This window comes from Macrobrachium nipponense, chromosome 12 (assembly GCF_015104395.2).
Source record: "Macrobrachium nipponense isolate FS-2020 chromosome 12, ASM1510439v2, whole genome shotgun sequence".
Taxonomy (NCBI): domain Eukaryota; kingdom Metazoa; phylum Arthropoda; class Malacostraca; order Decapoda; family Palaemonidae; genus Macrobrachium; species Macrobrachium nipponense.
This window is the reverse complement of record NC_087205.1, coordinates 85186230-85203634: the sequence shown is the minus strand read 5'-3', so window position 1 is coordinate 85203634 and position 17405 is coordinate 85186230. Positions and strand designations below refer to the sequence as shown.

The 17405-nt window shown below is 39.8% G+C and overlaps 1 protein-coding gene and 1 pseudogene across 5 annotated transcripts in view; one reads left to right on the top strand and one right to left on the bottom strand.

Moving 5' to 3' along the window:
* Positions 1–17405, bottom strand: part of LOC135224629 (probable cytochrome P450 6a13) — a 216421-nt gene that overhangs the window by 149446 nt on the left and 49570 nt on the right. The gene's annotated exons all lie outside the window — the stretch shown is intronic.
* LOC135224865 (cytochrome P450 6B7-like) overlaps positions 1–17405 on the top strand; it is a 58671-nt pseudogene that overhangs the window by 1377 nt on the left and 39889 nt on the right.

Sequence of the window (17405 nt, the reverse complement as noted above, 5' to 3'; positions counted from 1 at the left end):
ATTATTGATTCTGAGAATGCTACAAGCCATTGCCTTATATATACAGGAATATTTCTTAAGCAAGCTGGAAACAGTTGTTGAAGTTTGGGAAGAAGGCTATTAAGTGGTAATTCAGCACTTCTACTTAGGTTGTTGTTGGGTGCAGACATCTAATCTTAATGCAATGTCCACTGATTTATGGTCAAAGTTTTCTTGGTTATATCTTTGGTTGGTGACTGTTTGCATTGTTTATGATTATGCTTGGGGTCTCACAGTGTGGATGCTGTGGGTCCTGAACAAGAGTAAAATTGTTGATAGAGTTAGTTTATGTGGTATTTTTTATCATCAGTGGCAGCTCATCAGTAGGCACTCTGGAACTGCAGCACCCCCATAGATTTCATATACATACATGCACAAAATTATGAATATGTATATACATGAATATGAGAAATTAAGTATAGATTATCAATAATCCTTCAAAAATTATTACCATTCTCTTGTTTTTATAAGAAAAAAATTAATTGAAACAATATGTTTAACTGCATTGCTCAGCCGTTCTAATTTTGCGAGCAGGGTGATAGTAAGTAATCTGTGGATAATTCTCATAGAAAAATACCATGAATATGCGAGTATGTTGTGTGTGATTGTTTCGGTTAATGGATTCCTCCGAGTCTTCACATCCTCCTTGTCTGGACGATGTGTCTGCTCCCTCTCATGCGATCGCTCTTCCTGTGGCTAATTCTAGTGTTCCCGTGTCACCTTCCTTTTCTTCCATTGATTCATTGATGGAAGTATCAAGAGTGCCCCTGGGTGATGTTGTGTTTAATGTAGCCCCCTCTCCCTCGGATTCCAGTTTTCTTCCCAAGAAGGAAGAGTCGAAACCCTCTGATGCTCTCTCTTGCTATAAAACAACTTCCACTGCTCTTTAGGCCATGCCCGGCATTCTGTGCAAGGATTCGTTATAGTACAAAAATTAGAATGGCACCTGCTACACGTGATGTGGGGATCGGTTGCCGCCGAAGCCAAAAAACGAGAACACGGAAAACCTGGAATTCCGGGCCACACATTGACGAGGCCAAGAAGGAGCAGAAGAAGCATAATATCAGCCAAACACACACACACACTAAACACAAGTGCAATGGGCAATGAACTGGGTAAAGGCCAAGAGAGGTTAACCACAACTCTTGCCCAGGCAGTTAAAGAAAAGACTGACGTGGTGATGTAGGTGAGTGGTCCTTGACCACTCTTCACCCGATCTACGTATGCGTTGCCAGATATCATAAGATTCCTTGCTTTCATCTGTTTTTTAACTGGATCCAGCTAGGCGCTAGAAATGATCCTATTGTTAAGACCGAAGGTTTGTTTGCGTATGAACAATGTAACTTTTAAAAGTTCTAGTAAAAATGCAATGCATTTCTACCTTCCTTGCATTTTAATACATTTATAAATTTTTTCTTTTTAATAAGTGGTATCTTTTCTTTCTGTATTTCCCTTCACCTTCTTTTATTTCATGTGAGCACCATATTATTTAGAAATTTGAATTTCAAGTCAATGGCATGTGTGGGCTTGTTACATATGAATAGGTTTCATCTTCTGAATAATGGTAATAAAATTGAATAGCTGTTTTATGGCAGGCAGGCCAAGTATTTGCTGGAATTGTCCATGATGTTTGCAAGTTAAGCACAAGAGTTGAGTTATCTCAGTGCTTTGGATGGAAAAATTTGACTCCTTCCACTCCTTTTCTAAGAACGGGAGTGGCAGATTTGGAGCATTATATTGGATTAGCCATATAATGATGGTTTAGTTACATACTGACTTGTACTTTCATATTCCATTTTGCAAGGACAGGATCCTCTGAAAAAACTCTTTTCTGTCTTAGAACCCTAGCACCCTAAGCATCACCATGCATGGCTCAATAGGTGGTTATATATATATATATATATATATATATATATATATATATATATATATATATATATATATATATATACACATGTATACTATATATATATATATATTTTTTTTTTTTTTTTTTTGCTCATTCTCATAACTTGGAAAACAGCATCCCTGGTTGTATTTTTCTAGATATAAAACCCTGATGTTTAAGGGGAAATGCTGAGTACTGTATCATCAATTAATCTAGTTAGAAAGTTTCAGTAACTGTTTCTAGCCTGCACTGGGAATACTCCTATATAAATAAAAGGCTTTTGTTTGTATATCTTGGAAAGATAAAATTATCTTGAAATTTATTTAGAAAAAAATGAAAATATTTTTACAAACCAAAGGGGTAGTCAGACCTCTGATTGTTAATATGTAGCGTTTTTTGCTTACTATGTTATTTTTTTTTTTAAATTGTTGGGTAACTGAGAAATAATGATGGTGAAAGAATGATAACTCCTGCATTTCTGTACTGTAGTTGAAAGATATTTGTCTAAAGTTTTCAGAATTTTTTAAAAAATGAATAATTTTAAGTATGCACAATAATAATTGTCAGCTCGATGGTTTTCCTTTCATGCAAAAGAAACATAACCTGTTAAATATAAAAATTATCTTTTACTTGAGATTCAGTGTCTTTCTATGAAAAAAATTATTTGATAATTGGACACTGCCTGCTTTAGAGACATGAAAGATTATTGAGGAGGGACTTTTAGAAGTTAGTTGAGTTCAGAATACAGCACAGCACTGTAACTTGTTTTGTTGAACATGTACAACAGTGTTTTTATAATCTTTGGCCTTGCAACAGAGCTATGTAAGTTTCCCATTGCCCAGCTGTATTGGATCCTTAAAGATAATTTTGTGGTCAGGTTAATTACTTTTGGGCCTAGAATGATAAAAGTCTAAGTGGCAACCATAATCCAAGTTTTCTTACCCCTTGGATATATGGTGCAAAAAGCTGTTAAAGCTGACATTGGTAAACAGTTAGTGTGAAGTAGAGATTTGGCTATAATCCAACCTGTTGGCATTAGTCTAGGCTAATGTAAAATGCTGATTTTGCTGCTCTGAAGTAAAATTGAACATTATCAATAAATTAAAGTATGTAGTATTTGATTATTTCTTGTTAATAAGTAGAGTTACTCTGCAATTTTGTGTAAATTGCCTACATGTGATTTGTTATGATTTCATTTGTTATGTAAGTATTGTTTTTTTTTTACATTTTTCCTCATTACATTTTTCTAATAATGATGTTATGTAGTATCTGGTTTCAAGTAAGAAATATTGTCCCATTTTCAAATTTAAGAAAAGTTCTGCTTAGTGTAACATTACAGATCCCCTCTGAGGGCATGAAATGGGCTGGAAAGGAAGGCTCTGTACAATAAGCAATATCACAAGTTTATAGGTTGAAATTAAACTTCATGCTGAGAACACAGTACAGTAGTGATTTCATTAATAAAAAAAATGATATATCAAAAGGTTATTGCAGTAAAAATGTTATATAATTTGAATTACCATTTTTAGCTTATAAGGCCTTCTCATACAGTCAGTAAATACAAGAGTATGTGTGACGTCAAAACTATTGTCTTTGTCATGTCTGTGATTATAACTTGTTGAATGCTGTAGATGGTGTTTGAGTGGTGATGGTCATTTGTGCTTTTAGTTGTAATTGCTGTATTGAAAATAAAAAGAATCATATTTTACAGGTTACAAGCTAAATTATGATCAGCCATTGCTGTTTATATTGACCAAATAGTTTTCAAAATGGTATATGCTTTTCTAAGTGATTGTCAAATAATACTAAATCACAGTGTCATATTTTTCTTTAGTGAGCTATACCAAACTTTTAAATCCTTTTGTTCACATGGAAGTACAAACCATTGCCTTTTATACATTCTCATTGTTACAGTCACTGAAACTTGGAAACGAGTATGCCATGTTGGAGATGGGGGTGAGGGAGAGTGCCCTCACTACCCATTCCACCTCCTAAGAGAGCTTCCCCAACAACAAAGATTTTCTCTCCTGTTTCTGAGAGCTGTGTTCATGCTCTTTCCTCAGAGAAGCACTGTGGGGGGTTGGTGTTCCTCCAGCAGTTGCTTTGTCCTCAGAGGTTTCAGGAGTCATGTTAGCATAGCCAGGAACTACTAGATTAACCTCCTATTATATACACCTTTTTTTATACAAACACAAAAATTCCAAGGTTGCACTTGTCCTAATACCTTTCTACAGTATTGAAGTAAATACCAAAATTTCACTTTGCAAGGCACTTGTCATTAAGTTTCTTTTTTTATTTTATCTCTACCTGCAATGAATGGCTCTGTTGAACACCATTGCTTGCAATGCTCTTTGATTTGCTTCTTCATGCATTTTTTCTGTCCTTCATTAGCAACAAAACCCTTTCTTAGTTTCTGTCCCCAGCACTGTTTCATAAAATTTATTCCAAAAGGGGGGGGGGGAGGGGGGAGGCAGAATCGGAGTAGAATAAAGGGACTCATCTTGAAACTTCTCTCCTTACATAGGTACTATCCTGGGATCAAAGCTGTGCTCAAGCAAGCCTAGTGGTATGGTGTAGCCTTGATGGGGCACCTTGTAGAAAAGTATTTTATCAAAGACTGATGGACATCTTCCCAAATAAAGGCACAGTTGGGAAAGCTTTAGGCAAGTAGAAAGGGGATTCAAAATTTATCCTGACCAAAGCTACAATGGCCCTTCTCTTTTGCTGCCCTGATTTATCTTGTTACTTAAGTAGATGGGTCTACCTAAAATGGGTCTATAGATCTTGACTAGGAATGCTTTTAAAGACCTCTGTGTAATGTGAGGGTCATTGGTTTGGAAGAGAAACAATAACAGCCATTTGGACCAGCTGAGGCAACTGAGTAGCCTGTTCAGGATTGGCGTCTTTCCACATACAACATGGAGGGATATGAAAGTTTTCTTCAGAGTGAATAAACCCTTGGCTTTCATATGATCAGATCCAGAGGGTTGGTGAAACCACTCACAATTGGGCTAGAGTTGACCAATGAAGGTTATTCTGGTGTTTGTCAATACTCAATACTTTTCATAATTTCAATTGAGGTCAGCCTCATCAGGCTGAAGGAGTGAAGGCACAGACATCTAGATTTTCCTTTGACTACATCAGTGTGACTTTCTCACCACCAGGTCAAGATGTGTTGAGCAAAAAACTGTTCTTGGAATGTTGGTGTTATGAACAGATGTACATACTAATATAGTTCCCCATATTTGCTAAGGTTCCTTGGAATTGTCAGTGGTCATTGACCAGTTAGGTGGAAGGACTTGGAATCTTCTGCTCAGAGAGTAACAATGATTGCATTCCAAGGTCAGGAATGAACCTGTTTATGAGATTTATATTGTGTGCCAATGCTCAGATGAAGATTCCACAGCCAACCAAAATAGTGACTCTGAGTAGGTTCCTACTTGTTTCTTCAATTAAGTGATGTTGGTAGTTGTGTCAGACATGATGAACTTTCTGCCCATTCAAGGATGTCATGAATGCTTAGAGGCCTAGAGAAATTGCCATGAACTCTAAAAAATTGGCATGTGAGGCAAAACATCCATATATGACCCAGTTTAATTAATTTTTTTTTATTTTTTGTATTTGTCTGCACAAATTATTTGCATGAGATTTTGTATACGCAATGGATAGCACCTGTCATTGTAGGCGAGCATGAAATGCAGGGGGAATGAACTTTATTCTTGGGGAACTATTGTGACCAATCAAACGGTCACCAGGATGTGAAGTGGCATTTTAGCAGAGGGGACTGGAGACATGGATATATGTCCAGAAAAGGAAGAGCTCAAAAGAAGCATACTTAGAAGACATATGCATATGATGTTTATATAATCTCTCTGGGTAAATTAGTATGACCCATCAACTAGTTATGATGTGTCTCACTGATTTGAGGAGAATTCTATGTGACCAATGCAGGAGATGAGGGTCCTTGGCTAGCAAATACCCAAACAAAGTTTAATTTTGTCAATGCAGACCTGCACAGGTATGCTGAGGCAGGGTAGGAAGTACTAGTGTGTCACAGGTCAAAAAAGTATGTACTACACAAAATCACTCAAGACACACCAACCCTCATTCTCAAAAGCACAGCTCACTGTTATAAGAAAAATTATAAATGACTGTAATTAAGAGATGTACTAAATTGGACAAAATTCATAAAGCTACATAAATTATAAGGTTTGGGTTACAAATATAGAAGTGCATAACCCAAATGAACTATGCAATAAGAAGAGCTATTAAAAGATGCATCACAAATCTACAAGGCAGCTAGCAAGTGGTGCTTCCTGAGCCAAAATTTCTCTGCCAAGCTTTTTAACAATTTTGAGCCAAGCTGTAGTAAGTGCTAATGTATGTGTGTGTTATTCACTTTTCATTTAAGTGTTTATTGATTTGCCAGCTTTAAAGTTTGCTAGGTTGGGGGTTAGGCTACTAGATATTTAGTATAGATTGGAAAGGTTAAGCTTATATTGTGTTATGAATAAATTTTTATTATATATGTACTGTACATATTGCATTTTTTCCTTTGTCTTGAACTACTGACATGGTATTAGTGCTTCATTCTTCAATTTAATTATTACTAGAAGTGAATGAATGGCTTGTAGTATATTACACAGTGATAATTTCCCATTACAACATTCTGTGTACAAAATGTGGAATGAAATCTGGCCTTCGCTTTCTCATATGGTGTTGAACCATTTATTTTTACTTAATTTAACCCACTAGACCTAGGTACGTACTGTTTATCAGAGAAAGCTATACTGTGACTGATTATGGTAATTAAAGGGTATAATTGTTTAAATTGGGATACAACCATCACATTTCACATATGGAGTATCCTTCAGGGCGAGTTAGAAAGGCCGTTTTATCTTGGTAGCAGGGTTGTTAAAATGGTGGAGACAGAGGTAGAGTAGAGGATTACCCCATGCTTTCCTCAATGTCACCACATCATTCTTTCTTCAGCCACTATCAAGAGAGGCCACATAAGCTCTTCCTCGTGTGCCTGTTGAATTTTTGATGAGTTGCTTGATACTATGTATTCATCCTTTTACCTTGTTCCATGACCTGTACATTGTGTAATTACTTTCTGATTGTTTGCCGTGCCTTTTGGTCCTGTTTTTCTCAGTTATGGAGAATACATTAAATCCAAAGCCAGCAAAGGGGCTTTAGGTAACTATATACTGTAGTTATTTCATATGTCTCCTGTTGGTTGACTCACCTATGTTATACTACTTGTAGATGCAAGGAATCTGCTAGTTCCCTTTCGCGTGATGACTATGTCTCTTGGATCAAGATGAGACAGAAGCCTAGGAAGGATTTACCAGGGTCCTCAGATGGTATCACTCTGCTGGTAACACAGCTGAATCCTTATAGAATTTTCTCACTAATGGCTACCATTATTCTTCATCCTATTCTGTGGTTCGTCCTGTAAGATGAGGGATATGTAACTACTAAATGTAAGGAAACTAGCAAATTATCCTCATTTGATTACCTTGGAAAAAGCTGGCCTACTTTGAATATTCCTAACAGTCTCACTTGTTGCATTCCTGGATTGCTCACAAAAAGAAAGATTGACCAATTAATTGCTGATGTGTCTGCTACTGCTTGTGTAGTTGCACGTTCTTTTTATCATACAGGTCATTCCTCAGTGACTTTGGTGATGACCATAATAGTTGAGCAAGTCGAGATTTTGACTTCTCAACCTCCAGCCTCCACCACCACTTCTATTATTTCAGGTGACCAAGGGGTCAGATAAGTCAGCGAAAGGGAGAAGCACTCTCAACGTTCTTCTGCCTCATCTTCTTCCTTGTCATTGTCTTAGCCTTCTAGTTTGTTGTAGTTTTCTTCCTCCTTCTCATCCTTGGAGACACTACGAATATGAAAGGCAGTGGTTGTATTTCCATAGGAACAAATAACATATTTTTGTAACATTTTATATTTGTTAAGGTATACAAATCAGAGCCTTACATATAAGTTGTATCCACTTCAGCTACCCAGTTTCATCCCTATATCCAAAGGAAAGAATGTCTCCACCTTTTAAACTACCTTATTACCGTACCATATTAAAGACTGTTCCAGCTTGTACTGAAGGATACTCCCATATATGAAAGGCTTAGGATTGTATATAGCTAGGAAAAGAGAAAATTGTTTCAAACATTTATTTCGTTCTTAGCATTAAACAAGCTTTTAAACCCACAAAAGTTTCAATACTGTGTATTATTGGTAAATGCATGCTATAGTATTCAGATATTACAAATTTTTCTGTAACTTATGTAGTAATGATTTCTTTTATTGGAAACCTTGATGTTTAAGGTTATTCTCACTTAGTACATATTGTTTGTTTTAGGAACATTTCTGAAGTTGTTAGTATACAGGCAGTCCCTGGTTTATGATGAGGGTTCCGTTCTTGAGACACGTTGTAAGCCGAAAATTGTCATAAGCCAGAACATTGTCAAAAATCCAAAGAGAACCTTACTTTTAATGCTTTGGGTGGATTAAAAGCTATGTAAACTGCATTCTTATTGCAGTGTTCATCAAAATAACTTTCAAATATTGATTATTTTGCATTTTGGTGTTATATTTCTTCTGCCAGATCAGCGTTGTAGGCGCTGTAACCCTGGAACATGCGTCGTAACCCTGGAAATAATTTCTGATGAATATAATTGAAAAGCGCCTTAACCTCGGAATGTCGTAAGCTGAATCCATCGTAACCCGGGGACTGCCTGTATAAGCCTTTAGTTTGTTTTTGAGTTCTTGAATACCAGCTAAATCCATCGTAACCCGGGGACTGCCTGTATAAGCCTTTAGTTTGTTTTTGAGTTCTTGAATATCAGCTATAGTTGGTAAATATTGATTGTATGAGGGGCCTGTATAGATAATTATCTTAAAATTTTCATGATAAAATTCTGTGATCAAAAGTTTTACGGTTTATGGAATATACATCATATAAATTAATGAAAGTGTTTTTATGTATTTCTTACAGCTTTGTAACGTTCAACGAACCAGTGATGGACCATATGCTATTAGGCTTAAAAGGTGCATTTTGGAAAGCTGTTCGGTCAGTTATGACTCCAACATTTAGCTCAGGCAAGATCAAGCAGACTCTACAACTTGTCAAGGATTGTGCCAAGAATCTTTGTGTTTATTTTGATAAAGAGCTTGATAAAAGGTGAGTAATATAATTTCCTTCTTCATGAACTTATCATTTTATATAAGTAACTTACCCTGTAATTACAAAGCTAAAGTCTCACTCATTCAGCAGTTAGAATTTAGAAATTTGCTGGTCGCGCTAACTGTTTTGGGCAGGTGACAAGAGCCCACCCACTTTCAGAGTAGTACAGAGAGGAACAACAAAGAGCTCAGTTTGTTTCTGGTGGATGATGGCTGTACATTGGTTGTTGGCAGCAGCTTGAAAATCTGAAATTGATACTTTTCTGGTTGTTTCTCATCAGCTTTGGCGAAGTATTCCAATATTGTTAGCCTTTTCAGTGAATTTAGACAGTGGTAGGTGTCTTTATAAACATTTTGGTAACAAATTATGATGTTTTTCACGATTTTGACTAATTTTTACATTTCATTATGTTGGACTCGTAGTTCTCATGGATTTAGGTATTGCAGCAAAGGCTACAATACAAGACTTACTAAAGAATCTTATGGTTCTCAGGCTGCAACCAAGAGCCATTGGAAGGGTCTCTCAGTGGATATTTATGATTTGTCATCGAGGGGTGCAGAGGTGGAGACACACTCCCCCTCAGTACCTTGCAAGATACCCAAAGAGCCTCTCCCTTCTCGCAGTCACTGGGATGGCCCGGAACGTTTTTTGTCAGATCATCTTGAGTCAGATCCTCCCTCACTACTCAGGTGCTCTTTTTCTTGTAAGCATCCAGCTCTCGCCAAGGCGCCTGTGCTCCCAGCTGTGTCAGACGCTCCTTTAGTAGTAGAGCACTTAGTAACTCCTGAGCACCCAGCAATCCCTGGGCTCTTTTTTTGGTAGCACTAGAGTGCCCATTGGCACCCATACGTAAATGTTTTCTTGCTCCCTTATGCCCTTCAGCACCCAACGTTCTTTTGATGTTAGAGCAGCCTGCCTCTTGTCAGTGCCCAGGGGTACCTAAGCACCCAGGGACACCTGCTCTCCTGGTTTTACCGGTTCAGCAGTTTTCGACTTCTCCTTTGGCCAGGAATTGTACCGTTCAACTTCAGGTGGCTTCAACGACTGACACACACGTAGGCCTTATTCTGAATAAACTGGACTGTATCCTGAGCCTACTCGAGAAGGCTCCCTCGGCCCCCAGACTAGAGCACCTGTGTCGTTATTGCCAGTTTCTTCTGAGGACAAAGATGATGTAGGTCAAGAAGCTGTCACCTCTGCATATGCTTCTTCATTGAAGTTCCTGCTCTTGACTTTTCCAGGATATTTTTCCCCAGCTACCTCTTCCTCTCCAGCCTCTACTTTTTTAATGGATCCCCATATCTCGGACTCCACAAGATTACCCAAGATGCTTTTGTCTTCTTCAGTGAAGAAAGTCCTTAATAAAATGGAAGGTTGGCTAACAGAAAGAAGGGAGCAAGGAAGAGCAGCTTTCAGTTTTCCTCTTCCTAGATTATCTAGGAGGAGATAAGTGTCATATGCTACAGGTGAAGCTCCTGCCTTGGGAGTGTCTGCCTCCTCCCAGAGGTCCTTCTCTGGATTTGTAGATTCAGGATGCAAGTTGGCATTCACCCTTGTAAAAGTAATGTTCTCTGTGTTGATGTGTTTGAGATTATGAGCTTTCTAGATTGGACAGTTTGTGCCTTGGCTTGCAAGAACAAGGATTCGTCGGTTTTGCCCGAGCTTTATGCTTCAGATTGGCTTGGTACTCTTTTGCATAGACAAGGGAATCAGGGATGGCTCCCTCAAGTTAGCCTCACTTTATACCACGGGTATCATCAAGAAAAGAGAGCTCTGGTGCCCATTTACATCAGAAAGAGTCGCATCTCTGTGATTGGCTCTTATATATTTTACCTTTAGATCGCCAACATTTGTTCCCTCAGGCAAGAAACAGTCCTTGGTATAGCCTCCTACCTAATGAAGAAGAGCAAGCAAGATCTTCTAGTGCAGTTCTCTAGTAGCCCATGGGAGACAGTTACTTCAGTTAAAACACCTCTGCAAATACAGCCCTTTCGAGGTGGTAGGCAAAGGCCCTTTTCTAGATTGAGATTTAGTATCCGATTCCCTTCGTGCTCCACTAAGAAGTCGGTTTCTAGATCTTCCACCCAAAAATGAACTGACCGTCCTGCATACTCAAGTTGGAGCCAGACTTCATATTTTCTGGGAACGTTGGGAAAAGAAGGGAGCAGAGCTGTTGATAATCAATGTTCTAAAGGAGGGTTATGCCATCCCCTTTATGAAGAAGCCTCCTTTAACCAGCATGCCTGTCACATTGGCAGCTTACTTGTCAGGCTTAGAGAGGTTTGTTGCTCTCTCAGCAGATGTGGTAGAGGATATACAGTAGAACCCCCATATTCATGGGGGATGGACCTCCCGCAAATAGCTAAAATCCATGAATACTTAAGGGGGCCGGCCGGAACCCCTATACAGGCGGCCCGCGGTTAACGGCGCAATCACTCAACGGCGAATCGGTTTTACGGCGGTCGTCAAAAATATTCATTAAAAAAATAAGGCATTTTAAAGGTATCTTTACGGCACAAATTTCAGTTAACAACGCCGCTAGCGCCGTTGTCTAACGAGTTCATACATATGTAGAAATGCCGTTCAGACCATAAAGGTTATGCAAATTATATTAACAAATTTTATGGAGAGTTATTACGTAGGTATTAGGGTAAAATATATGCCTCTGACGCTGTTCTATGCCGAAAATATCGAGTTACATAAGGGCAAATTTAGCTATGGAAGTGTCGATTCATAATTGTTCATGCTTTTGTTTAAAATGTGTGTGAAAATGTATTATGTGAAAGGCATTTTTATTTCTGTACAGAAATATGATACAAAGGCAGCTTTTGAAACTGCCCTTCACGATACCAAATACGATGTTTTTTCATTTTCTTTTCTTGTAAGCCGCTGCCTGCCGCTCTTCCGAAAATATCGATTTAAAAAAAGTGCAAATTAGCGATCGATGTGTCGATTATAAAAATGTTTATGCTTTTATGTTTAAAATGTGTATGAAAATGTATTACGAATAGGGTATTTTTATTTCTGTGCAGAAATATGATAAAAAGGCAGCTTTTTGAAACTCCCCTTCAAGTTATCGACTACGATGTGTTTTTCAAGTTCGTTCTTGTATGCCGCTGCGGCATACAAGAACGAACTTGAAAAACACATCGTAGTCGATAACTTGAAGGGGAGTTTCAAAAGCTGCCTTTTTATCATATTTCTGCACAGAACAAATAAAAAATACCCTATTCGTAATACATTTTCATACACATTTTAAACATAAAAGCATATACATTTATAAAATCGACAAATCGATCGCTAATTTGCACTTTTCTTTGCCGCCGTCTGCGCTCTTCCAAAAATATCAAGTTAAAAAAAAAAAAAAAAAAAACAAAAAAAAAAAAAAAAAGAGTGCAAAGTTTAGCGATCGATTTGTCGATTTTTCAAATGTTTATGCTTTTTATGTTTAAAATTGTGTATGAAAATATATTGCGTAAAGGTATTTTCATTTTTGTACAGAATAAGATACAAATTAAGGCAGCCTTTGTAACTACGCTCCACGTTGTCAGGGGATGGTTTTTCATGTTCGTTCTTGTCCGCCAGTTCCGAAAAAAAGGGATTTTGCGTAAGGAAAAATCTATTTCTTTTGGGCGATTGGCTCGTGTCGCCAGCGAAATATCCTTTAATCTATTATTTCTAGGGTAAATGTACTAACACATACCAAGAGAATAAATAAAATAAAGAAAAAGGTCAGTATAACTGACTCGCTCACCCTCCAAGAGGGTGTCGGTATGAACACTAGAGTGAGACCACTACCACGAGCCAAATGCCAATAGAAATCTCCCACTACAAAAACCCTCCATGAGGGGAGCCGACCCACAGAGTGAGCAGCACGTACTACTACTACTCCATCCCATGCTGCCGACTGCTGCGCCCCTGGTGGCCATCCTGAAGTTAGCAGACAATCTTGGGCGAAGGGATGGGTAGGGCGGGATTTCGCTGGCGACACGAGCCAATCGCCCAGAAATAGATTTTTCCTTACGTCAAAATCCCTTTTCTGGGCTCAGCTCGTGTCGCTGCGCGAAATCGTACCAGAGAAATAGCACAAGATTGTAAACAAAAGTAATAAAATAAATCAGAATAGGTCTCAAATAAAAGATAAAAATAAATATTAAAAAGAATATAATTGCTAAAAAGATACATATCACAGTGATAAAAAAATAGAAATATGCTAAAATTACACTTAATTCTAATCAGTTTCTTAACATAGGTAATTTACATATATACAGAGGTAAAATGGCTTACATGTATCAAAATGGAATCTGTGTAAAGGCATGTATCAAATACTAGAGCAATTAATATAATCAAATGAACAAATCAATCAACCATAATAATATATAAGGAATGTATATGACTTAATATACAAACCCGTAACCATCATAATTAAGATGTATCCCCTAGCATCAAAAATAAGGGGATAGCATCCATGAGATCAATATCTGTAATCATCTGTGAGTGTCCCTAGCAAAAAAATAAGGGGCACCCACTACATCATCATAAAGCAGCTAAGACACAAGGTGAATGTAAATGAACAAGGCAGGAATAGACGAACTGTTGGGTGAGGGCAGGTAGAAAGGAGGACTGGATCTTCTACTACAGATTAGCTAGAGTCAGGGGAAACTATGTTACCCGCTGCTACTGCTGAAAAGTTTCAGAGCTTCCAAGGACTTAAGGTAATGACGTTTGAACACTGTCGGCGATTTCCATCCGGTATACTTTTTCAAACTCATCGAAGTTCATATGTTGGAAATAATTAATTGAGGTGGCTACTGCCCTGACATCATGTGCTTTCGGGAAAGAGTCAGGATTGGCTTGCTTAATAAAGTACAGGATTTGTTGCCTGATGCCTTTAATGGATAAAGTTCCACCTTTTTCCCTCTTAAAGAGGGGACCCGATGAGGCATGAGGAGGTCCTGGAGCAGAAAGGCTCGTAAGGTTGAAACTGGGCAAAGAGATCATCTTGTGGAAGGGGTAGTACCTTCCAAGGTTCCCACCTCATCAAAGGATCTTCATTCTTTGCTAAAAAGCTACGTTCCGGAGAAAGTAAGACTTCCCCTGTGGGAAGGAATTGAATATGATCCGGATCTCTGGATAAAGCCGACAGTTCTGAAATTCTTGCTCCTGAAGCTAAGCTTAATAAAAATAGGGTTTTTCTTAAGAGCATTATAAACGAGCATGTGTCATTATCGGTTTCTGAAGCCAGTTTTTAGAACACGTTTAAGAACCATGAAACTGACGTAGGCCTTACAGAAGGTCTAAGTCTAGCACATGCCTTAGGAATAGACGAGAAGTAGGAATCCGTCAAGTCTATGTTGAATCCAAATTGAAATATCTTTTTCAAGGCTGACTTGTTTGTCGTAATCGTGCTAGCTGCTAAACCTTTTTCAAATAGGGATCTGAAAAAGGATATAGCTGAATTAATTGTCATGATTCTAATATCTGATTCTCTCAGGAAGATTGCTAACTTTTTGACAGCAGCATCATACTGTCTCAAAGTTGAATCCCTTTTATCGGATTCCCAAGAAGAGAATATTCTGAGGGTCAATATTCGCATCTCTTTTCGCTGCAAACTTCATGAATCCATAAAGTTAGGGTTTTGAGAATCCTGAGGAAGCGAACACAGTCTTCGTTTGTACTGACTGGGAGAGCCTGGGATTGGGGATCCGAAGAGGACGAAGACCCAGTTCTAGAATTAGGGGATACCAATTGCTCTTCGGCCAGTCTGGGGCTACTAGAGCCACTTGACCCTTGAATGTCCTGAGTTTGTTTAACACTTTCATGAGAAGATTCACTGGAGGGAAGACATAAATCTTCTTCCAGTTGTTCCAGTCTAGAGCCAGGGCGTCCGTGGCATAGGCCAGAGGGTCCAGGTTGGGGGCTACATAACACGGTAGTTTGTGGTTCGCTTGAGATGCGAAGAGGATCCACCTGTAGCCCTGGGACTCTTTGAAGGATCCATTGGAACGAACTGTTGTCCAGTGACCATTCCGACTCTAGGGGCACTGATCGGGATAGCGCGTCTGCTATGACGTTTCTCACTCCAGCTATGTGAGTGGGAGGAGAGATGCCAACGACTTGTCTGCCAGGGAGGGAAGATGGCTACCATGACATGATTTAGATGACGTGACTTGGAGCCTCCTCTGTTTATACAATGTACTACCACTGCGCTGTCCAGGACTAGCTTTATGTGGGAGTACTTTGGTGGACGCAACCTTTTTAGAGTCAAGAACACTGCCATTGCCTCCAGTACGTTTATTATGGAAACTGACGGAACTGAGGTGACCAAGTTCCTTGCAACCTTTTTGGACCTGGGAAGACCCTCCCCCAACTGCTTAAGGACGCGTCTGTGTGGATGGTGATCCCTGGTGGAGGGAACTGAAGGGGTACTGACACCGACAAATTCTTGACTTGCCCACGGACCGAAGTCGATTCTTTAGAATCAGAGGGACTGAGGATAGTTTGTCCCTGGACCTGACATTTGCTCGTGAGCGCCAGATTCTGGTCAGGTCTTTCAGTTTGGCTTTCATTAAGACGTTCGTAACTGATGCACAAAACTGGAGGAGAACCCAGGATCCTTTCCTGAGTCCTCCTTGACGCCAGTTTGTGACTTAGAAATTGCTTGACTGACTTCGCTATTTCTTTCCTTTTGGTTGATGGAATCGACCAGAGTATGGGAGGATAGATTCCATTGAATGCCCAGCCACTGACAAAGTTTGACTCTGGAGTGAGTCTTGACTTGGTCCTGTTTATCTTGAAGCCTAGATATTCCAGGAACTGAATCACTTTCAGTGTAGCTCTGTTGCATTCCTCGACTGTTGAAGCCCAGATCAACCAATCGTCGAGATACGCTACTACCATAATCCCTTGTGACCTGAGTTGTTGCACTACCACTTCCGCTAGCTTCGTGAACACCCTGGGTGCCACGTTGAGTCCGAAGGGAACTACCTTGAACGAGAACGTCTGGTCTCCTATCTTGAAACCCAGATACGGACGGAAGTGTCTTGCAATAGGGATATGATAGTAGGTGTCTGTAAGATCGATAGAGGTGGTGACGGTACGGCGGGGAAGTAAGGTCCGCACCTGCGAGATCGTGAGCATCTTGAACTTGTTGCAGCGGATGGCTAAGTTAAGCGGGACAAGTCTAAGATTACCCACCCTTCTTTTTGTGAACCTTTCTTTGGCACGCTGAACAAGCGACCTTGAAATTTTAATCTCTTGACTCTCGCTATAGCTCCTTTTTGAAGGAGATCCTCCGCGTACTCTGTCAATTCCTTGGAAGGAAGTTGACGGAAAGGTCTGGATGGAGGTGGGTTCGTCAACCACTCCAAACCCAGGCCTTTTGACACTATGCTCTGAGCCCATTCGCTGAAGTTCCACCGGTGGCGAAAGTGAAACAGCCTCCCTCACCTACCTGAAGTTCTTCATTGGTTCTGGTAACCGCCTCGGCCTCCTCTGAAGTGTTTTTTCCCTTTTCCCCTATTAAAGGGGCCTCCCGATCCTCTCCCACGAAAGGAACGCTTACCTCTCTGCCTCCCTTATCCGAGCGGTCATACTTCTGTGAAGCTTGACTCTCGAAGGCTTGATTGTAAGCTGGAGAGATGGCGTAAGAGGTGGAGGGCTGAGGCTGAGGGGATATCACATAAATTGGCTGATTGAGCTTTATAAGTGGAAGGTTGGGCTGTTTGCACTAAGGGCACCGCTGGAACTTGCTGAGGAAAGCGTGGCTGCTTTTTCTGGTAAGGTTGGAAACGCCTGGGTTTCCTCTGCCCCTTACCTTTAGCTGTTAGGTCTTGCCTCCTCTTAGCCGTAGGGCCCTGCCCCAACGGTCCTTAAGGCTCTGGTTCAGCCTCGTAGCCTCTGACTGGACTTCCTTTACCATAGCTTCTGGGAAGAGATCTGCTCCCCAGATGTTAGACGAGAGTAACCTATTCGGCTCATGCCGAATGGTTGCCTCTTGTAGGACATGCTTCCTACAATTCGTTCTAGCAGTGGCAAACTCAAACATATCTGACTGTACCGTTTGAGTCAGGGATTTGGTCATGAGCTTGAAAAGCGGCTCTGAGCCATAGGCTATGGTGGCCACCTCGGTCATAGCCATAGAGTTAATTGATCTGGCTAACCGCGATTTAGCGTCAAATTCAGCCTGAATAAGGCTATCTGGGAGCCTGGGTAGCTTTTCACCAAACTGCTCCATAGCACAGTCCGGTTTGAGTTTGCCAGCTGAGAAGGTGTTCGGCAAGGCTTCCCACAATTCTC